We start from the raw sequence: 8,622 nt of genomic DNA, 5'->3' as shown, positions 1-8,622 counted from the left end.
TGACCTCAGCAAACTTTCTATCATGTCTGAATTTGAACAATATTAAATAGCCTAGTACTACAGCTTATGTGTGATAGTATTATTCTTAATTCTGGACGAAGAACATTGCGGATTGACTGAATTGGGACCCAAGTTATTTCACGGAAGAAAAAGACACGTATCCCGTCGCTCATTTCTCTTCAGTTTAGCTAAACAGTTCGGTTGTACGGGTTGGAAACCACTCCATCTAGTGCAAGAAGCCCAACCCCTCTCGGCAGCCTCCTCCCTTCCGTTGACCTCCCTCACTCATTGTATAGAGCCGACCCGCCCCCGCGAAACCGAAACAAGCACGAGCAGACCGCTGCAGAAACGGGCAGCAGCCGCTGTTGGGTACACAGCCCCACATCAAACAACAGGGAAACGCTGCTTCATTTGATCCAACCGCAACACTGACTCTTTCCAGGTACGTGCAGTTGTGACCGTCTTATATGCTACCTCCTGGCAGTAGTAGCCAAGACTGGGTTTGTGTCGATCAGACCGTAGTGAAGCCCGGGGCCTGTCCAGTGGGCAGTGGCTGAAAACCGGAATGGAGTCTGGGTCTGAGATTTCAGGAGAGGCGGGTGCTCGCCGGTCTAAAGAAGGGCCTGACATTCACAGGGCTTTCGTCTCGGGTGTTCGACACTGCTGGGTGGATGACTAGGGTGAAGTGTCATTAATCCGGCAATGTATTCGAGCTGCGTCCATTTGTTTCATAGTTACTGAAGCGAAATCATGACAACGCCGGTCGGTTCATACAGGCGACGTGCATTTTATTTTCAGAACATCGTATCCGTTTATCTTGGCATTTGGTTTAAAGGAGATGCAGGGTTGTTCCAAAGAATGGTAATTCATATAATATGCAGATGGACTTGTCAGACAAAGTGACCCAGATTACTTGGGCCCAGCGTGAGCTTCTCTTGGGAGGAGCAACCCCTGCTGTGGTCCCTGGAATGGTCCACAGAATCTAGCTAGCCGTGGCTCTCTTGTCAAGTAGCCTATACTGAGGCCGAAGTGAATGCCTCGCGTGGTGTCTTAGCTGATTAGCTAGTTAGCTAGCATGCTAGCCACTCTCAAACGTGCACGGTGGATTCGCTAGTCACTTTTCATAACCTGGTTGTAACGTTTATCTTTGTTCTGGTACCTTAAAATAATACGCACTGTAAAGCAGTTAGGTTATAACGTTAGCAATTAACCTAAATATCTGCACATAGAAGGCTGTGCATCTTGTTGATATGTCTAGTTTAGGATCGGTCGGTTGAGTGGTGATAAAGTAAATGCATTGAAATGATACGTTGATGCTACAATTGCGAGCTAAATTGCCGCTGCTATTACAGTCCGCGTGGTTAATCGGGTTTCGCTAATGCTAGCTACTTTGCGTTACACGAGCTAGGGAGGTCATGGCTGGGGCTAAAGGCTAGTTTGCGCAGGAAAGAATGAAGCTAGCTAGATAATGATACAATAACCACGATCCCACAAGTATACATTCGCGATGAGCAGTTGCTTTTCACCCTTTCCATAATCAAAAGTAGTGTAGCATCTATATAGTTATTGAAGATACGGGAGCGAACGTTAGTTACCAAACCTATAATGTTAACTATGACGAGCATTCTTTTACGTTTACTATATTTAAAAGCCAGATGGCTAGCTAATGCAAGACCGCCATCTCTGTATAAATTAATAATTCATCAGGATGTGTTTGAACAAAAAGCGTCGGACTCCAGGCGTCCTTTCAGTTTTTCCCATTCGACTGCAAGAATTTGAAGGAGATTCACATGGCTCGGGGAACGATTGCGCTTGCCAAGGTCCCTTCCTTTGCTGTGTCTTCGGCGCTTGCGCCCTTAATAATTAGCTGACCTGTTTCACATTCACAGCCTTCCTGGACATTAACCCGAATTTGAGAGGTGGCAGCTGTCGTTTCGTGAACGACTCTGGTTTTTGTACAGCAGTGTAACAGAGGGAAATCTACTATGTCTGAAAGGCAGAATGCCCCATTGCGTTATATATATCCCACATGGCTGGTGCCCCCTCCCCCAACCCTTACACATCAGCAACTACATGGCCATAGCAATGCCCTTTAATCAGAGTACGGTTGTGGTACTGTGAGTGATTAGTATGCTGTTAATAAAGTTTTTGTCGTTCCATTTCATGCGACTTGTATGCATGTACATGGAATTGTAAAGGGGTCTGGGTTGTTGTCAGGACTGCAGTCTGGGCCCAGAGAGCATGCAACAACTTATCTCTAGTGCTTGATACCCCCTGTGACCAATATGCTTGTTCTGTACATATTCTTTATTATCTCAGATATTTGTTTTCTTAATTTTGGAACAAAGAATAGAATTAATGACAGTTACTTCTATCTTAGGTTAGGTGTTAATCATCCTCTTTGCTAAATCAATACCTCCAGTGACACGCATTGTGAAAAATGGTGTTGACATGTAAAACAAAGCTGCTCTATGGAAGTTTGATAACTTTGCTTGTCCTTTATTTTGTGCGACCTGTTGTAAACCCCTTTAATTCCCTTGGACTGAAATATTAGTAAATGTTTGGTTTGCTGGTCCCCATCGAGTGCGGACGGTCAGCACGTGGTCTTACTATGTTTCTTTCTCATAGCGGCTTAAATGAATTGTGCCGGTCACATAGGCAGTTAGTCATCTTGTAACCTTGGTGGAGAAGGTCAGTGTATGCTGTACTGCACGCCCCTTTTCAAAAACTGATTCCTCTTATGTTGGCAAAACGTCCCTCGTCTTTATTGTGGTGAAGTATTTCCCGAGTTGCCATAGTGTACAGGAAGTGCGCAGTTGTGTCTGAGTGTTCTTTTGTTTCCTGATTCCACATTTTCCCACATGCCTCAGCCTGCTGTTCTTTTAGAGCATTTCTTAGAGTGTTCTCAGTTGTGTCTGTGTGTGTGTGTGCGAGCACGTGTGTACAGGCAGCATGTGCCCACGACTGGAGCAAAGGGCTGGCATCGTGCCACTTTGACGTCCCGCTGAAGTGCTTTTCCCTCATGTCTCCCTGTCGTACAGGAAATAAGAGCCTTGCACAAGTGGTCGTCTGTGTCGTTTATTTTGCAGAAGAGGAACAAGACACTGCCTTACGTAAGCCAGCAGCGGGGGGGAAAAATGCACTGCTTATTGTGTCACCAGGAACTGCCCTCTAGCACAGCCCTTTCTTAACAGCCATTAAAGCATTTCGAAGAAGGTCTTACATTTTAAGACTTGGCTTGAGAGTACCCCCGTCCATCTTTAAATTCTAGGAAGGAAGATGGCCGTGCATAAGAAAAACATTCCTGTCTGCTTCAGGTTTGTCTGCGGCAGAGCTTAAGCGACTACGTAATTGTGCTAAAGGGCTCTGCTGCATACGTGTCTTATTCAGAATAGGCGTGTTGCATGATGGGATATTGAAGTGCCCATACTGTAGTAAGCTATCTACTTCCTTACCTTGAACAGGTAGGGACATAATAGATGGATTCTTATGAGCCCTTACTTTAACTCCTTTTGTATGGAAATGGTGTGGAGATGTGATTCAGCAGCAGCCTGTGCAGGAGTATTGCAGACACAGTGGTGGAGAACACAGCCTGCTGTACACTTCACTGGGGCTAATGTACAGAGTTTCCGTTCCTGCTCACTGGAGTGTACGCACCCTGGAACTGCAGCATGCCTTCTGCCAACACCTTTCCAAACAGCGTTGGACTTTGACTCCCTCTTTTTGGCACGCCAAAGCCAAACACACTTCCAAGCTGCTACTGTTACTACCCCTTACATCCCTGCTCATTCACATCCCCCAGGTCTCCGCCACAAAAGAGAAATTAATTCTCCATTGAGTTGACCAATCTAGGTTAATGAAAACGAAATTCATTTTGCTTCTGTCAAATGCAACTCTAGTTAGCTACTGATGATCCATCCGCATGCTTTCTAAAAGTGATAGATTCTAACGCCTCTCGTGTTCCACAAATAAACCGAATAGTAGGTAATGCATATTTGACATTTTGTGTTAATTGTATGTGTGAAGTGGAATTAGTGGAATTGCTCTTTTCTTAATTAAAATAGGAGAGGCAGGAGGTTTCTTTGTACTACTGTTCCAAAGGGATTGTTCAGCAATGAAACTGATGTATCTGATTCAGCCTATTAAACAAACAAAACTCCACAGCTCATTGAAAGATAAGACATTTAAGAGGAAAATACTGTTAGGTAGTGAGACCCAGTCTCTCTGTCTCTCTGTCTCTCTCTCTCTCTGTCTCTCTGTCTCTCTGTCTCTCTCTCTCTCTCTCTCTCTCTCTCTCTCTCTCTCTCTCTCTCAATGATTCTGTCATTGAGAGGGTCAATGATTCACAACTTACTGTAGCTTGTTGTAGGCAATCGACTTCTGAGGCTTCTGCCATTAAAGACAAGCTGAAAAGGAAGTCAGGGCAGCATTACCTTCCGTGATATGATATATAAGCGAGTGAAACAGGTCCTTCGGGGAGAGTTTTTGAAGGGCGGGGAGTTGATTTGTCTGATGATGGAAGATGTGTTCAGCTGCATGAAAGGATATTGATTGGATGGGGGACATGAAATTGCCAGTTTGATCGACATACACACCCGCTAGTACACGATGATGTAAAAGGTAAATTCAAATCATTTTCCAGGAAATGGATTGGGAAAAAAAGCTTTGGTGTGAAATATACAAGTAATACATTTTTATAGATTTTATGGAGTATATACTTTAACGGTAAAATAGATAATCTTTTTGTCTTAAAACATTGTTACAAGACCATTGTAAATCCCTTCCTATCATTGAAAAAGACTCACATATTGACTCACAGGCAGAGGGTGTTTATAGTCCTTAAATTCGGGTTTCAAAATATACACTTGACAGCCTGTCACTCTGTACCAAAACATTGTATAACCTAACTGTACAATAATTCAAGCTAATTGGTTGAAAATGTTTTTGTACGGTGTTGAAGAATTCAGCTTCTCTTTAAGTTCATAAATGAAGACATTTGAATTTGGAAGCATCTTTTGCTGAATTTTGCCTATACTACATTGCTGAGAGAGGGGGTGTAATGCTGGTGCACTGGTGCTGGCTTGCAGATCGGGACATGGATATAAAGCCGGCCAAATCTATTGCTGAGTACGAAAGTCTATGGCAGTCGTTCAGAGCAGGCCATGGCCTCTTACTGCAAACACAAGAGTGCGTGCCACACTTGGACAGTCTTGTTTTACTAAACACGAGCAAACCAGCTATTTATAGGGCGTTTCACACACTTACGTGATGGAATGATGACTAAGCACAATGCTGTGTGGCTGTACAAAAGGATAATTACTTTTTAATATTAAAGTCTTTTTTTTCAATTGAAAATGAAAGTTGACTTGTGACAGTTGTCCCATTATAAGGAAAAGCCTTCATACCGTACCAAGGAGTGTCTAAAACGAGCTACTTTGTATAGTTGTAAAAGTGTTGAATTGGAACGTCTACCTTTTGCTCATAGGTTTGCATGGGGTGTCAACCTCTGAAATAGTGAAAATATACAGTGTAGGCCTGTGATTGTTTAGTTAGCCAGGTCTTTCTGTTGACTAAGCATGCAAAGAATAAAAAGGGACAACAATCAATAGACTTTACTTTCACCACAATGTTTATGTTGTCGTCATTCTGGCCTTGTATTTTGGGTGGTCAGGTTTTGTAGCCTGTAATAAGTTGTAATTTCCTGTTTGTTTCTATAAATGCTAGTGGAATTCATAAGTGGAATTGGTTGTTTCATTGAGGGACCAATTGCGATTAACGTGTAGTCAGTTTTCAGGTGAGTTGAATGGGTTAGATGGTGCGACAGAATTTCAGAGTTCTGACGCAAAGTAACTTCCATATCCTCTCAGACTATAAACTGCATTGGCCAGCTTGGTGCAGATGGCCTCTGCTTTATGACTAGTTGGCTTGGTTGTTGGATCCAACGGTAGATGTACTTCATCAGAACGGTTTTATTAAAGAACATTGCAGTGTCAGACGGGACAATCAATATCCAGACTATGTCAAGAGGTACCAAGCAGGTTAAATAAAAATTTTGCTCATATCATTCTGGAGGGACCGTTTCTTTTGCCCACGCTTTCCATACAGATCCTCCTACTCCTGCTATAAAAGAATGCTCTAGAACATTAGGCCGCAGCAAGGCAGATACTCACATTTAGTAATTTAGCTACTTGCTAGCAAGGCTTTATTTGAACAAAAATGAGAGGCTATAATGTTAGACAAAGGAATCTTGCACCAAATTCTCTGAAGCCAACACTTGAGTGCCAAACTACTAAGTAAGGCTGCTGAGTGTTGATCATTCTTTATGCTTCTCCCTCCTACAGATGACTCATCATTGGTTCTCTGAATGCTTTTTGTGTCTCAGATTGGCTCCAGAATTCTGGCAAGTCCTCAACATTCTACTTGTTGAACCTTGGCCAACGGGTCCTGTAATTAGATATTTCCATCCATCTTGTGATCTATTGAGACTAAGCAGGTCCAAACAGCCATCATATCTGGGGATAAATTACATGCCACAATGGCATTATTGGTAAGACCCATATGTTCCCTTTAGATTTCTAAATGTATGCCAATCTAACTCTTACCAGTAATGTCAGGTTTTTGCTTAGTAGTTGTATACATCATGCTAAACGTCAACCATGACATGCATCCATCTTAAATTATCCAAAGCAAATGAATACTATGTCAGCGTTAAGCCTGGTATGAACTACTGTAGACTACAACTCACTGTTGCTGCTCTACAAGGCTGTAAACATGCCAATATTCAGTAAATATTTTGGTATGTATGGACAAATGATGGCCCCACAAAATGGAAACTAAGTTAATGTTTTTCTGAGGGGCATTGGAAGCAGTAAAACCGAGCTAAAATGGTTTTTGTATCAGGCTTCATTGTAAGGTCCAAAATGTTTCATATTTTGATAAATTGAAAGCATGAAAGCGTATCGTTTCACAACAATCCTTCAAATAAATGAATAATGATAGCATTACAGTTTCAGTCCCAGTCCCAAACTAATATAATCTAGGTTTTGTTGGTGCCCATGAGGAACTTGATTGTAAAATAGTTCATTTTTACGGAATCATGTAGTCTTGTAATTCCAGTATGCATACAATCTAATCACAAAATATTATATGTTAAATGATTTTTGATATTTTCCATAAATATATTATATTCAATGTCAATCGCAATCGCACAAAATCACAATGCTGCATGACCCTATTTTATTGTGCTCTTAAAATAATTTGGCGTGAGAAAAACATACCAAACAGGACTCTTTGGAGCTTGCAGGTTACGTATATAAGTATCTTGTCCAGCGAGGACACGGTGTGGGGCGGAGGGCGTGGAGTGGAGCGGTAGATATTTCCTGGATATGCTCTTTTATTGGACAGGAGGCAGGCCTCAAGCTCCAGATCTTCACCCCCTCCCACTGCTTTCTCCTCTCTGTGCTCGTCCAGGGACCGACCCTGTCTCCAGCTTCTCTTTCATCGGGCTGTACCATCTCCTCCACACGTCTCACTTTCAGAAAGCCTGTGCCGTAGGCAAGGCGGCAGGTATTGATTTTTGTTCTTTTGTATCCTTGACGATGCTATCGCGGATGGTGATGTCATCGGCTTGTTTAAGCCTACGTGTTGAATGTGGAGTTGTGGAGAGGGAGAGAGCCTGACTTTCCCCCCTAAGACACTATAAATGTGCAGCAACCACCCACGTTTAAACATGCAGCATACCAAAAATCCCTCAGATGTAACCAGTCTGCATCGGCTCAGTAAATGGTATCCGCCTGTGGAAAACTGGTACTGGTCTCTTAACTGGTTGCCTTGAGCAATATTGCAGGTGGGAAGAGATCTCTGAAGTTCTTTGAGAAGAGTCATCTGCGTTCCCATTTTTATTTTTTCTTCTCTTTTTGGTCCATTTTTGTGGAGGGTTTTGATGGTGCCTCTGCCAAAGCTGTTGCAAATGCGTTTGTATGTAAATGTGGCCCAAGAGCGCTTTGTCTGGTAGCTTATTTTACCCCTCAGTCGTTCTTTCAGAACAGACCCACACCCTCCTGCAGCCACCTCCCTGAAACTGTTTACTATACACCTTATTTGCATCTGTGTAAGGATGTCGTAGTGTACACAATGCTCTCTTTTTTTTTTACTGGTGAAGTGAACAGTACTTTATCAGGACTGTAAAACTCCAACCAACGTGTTGGCCATATGAGGGATTCGAAGGCCATTTGTCAAACAAGAAAAGTGAAACCATTTCCACATTGTGTTTAGAAATTGGATACCATCCACTCATTCATTTAGGCATTCAATATTTTTTACAGTTGGGAGTGTCTGCTGTGTTCTGCATTGCCAAAGGTGATTCTGATCCGATGCATGTCTGCTTTAATTGTTTGGCCTAACCACACTTGTTTGGCCTAACCACACTATTTCCCAAGTTTCGATACATGGGAAATGTATTATTTCTTTTGCATATCATTGCACCTTCAGCTATTTGTAGACATGCCTCGGAATGGCATGTCTTAAGGAAATGATGCGCATACTGATGTTGGTTAGCCAAGAGTAATTTGCATCTCTCGGTTCCTGTTATTAGCACAGAATTCTCAATTCTCTACAATCTTG

General features: G+C 42.6%; 1 protein-coding gene across 1 annotated transcript in view; it reads left to right on the top strand.

The window, feature by feature from the left end:
- The first annotated feature begins 229 nt into the window (after positions 1-229).
- ktn1 (kinectin 1) overlaps positions 230-8,622 on the top strand; it is a 52,624-nt gene continuing 44,231 nt past the window's right edge. Inside the window, 2 exon segments of the mRNA XM_061230598.1 lie at positions 230-442; positions 3,042-3,113. The gene's annotated coding sequence lies outside the window, so the exon portion shown is untranslated.

Source organism: Conger conger, chromosome 1, assembly GCF_963514075.1.
Source record: "Conger conger chromosome 1, fConCon1.1, whole genome shotgun sequence".
NCBI lineage: Eukaryota > Metazoa > Chordata > Actinopteri > Anguilliformes > Congridae > Conger > Conger conger.
This window is presented reverse-complemented; position numbering and strand designations above follow the sequence as displayed.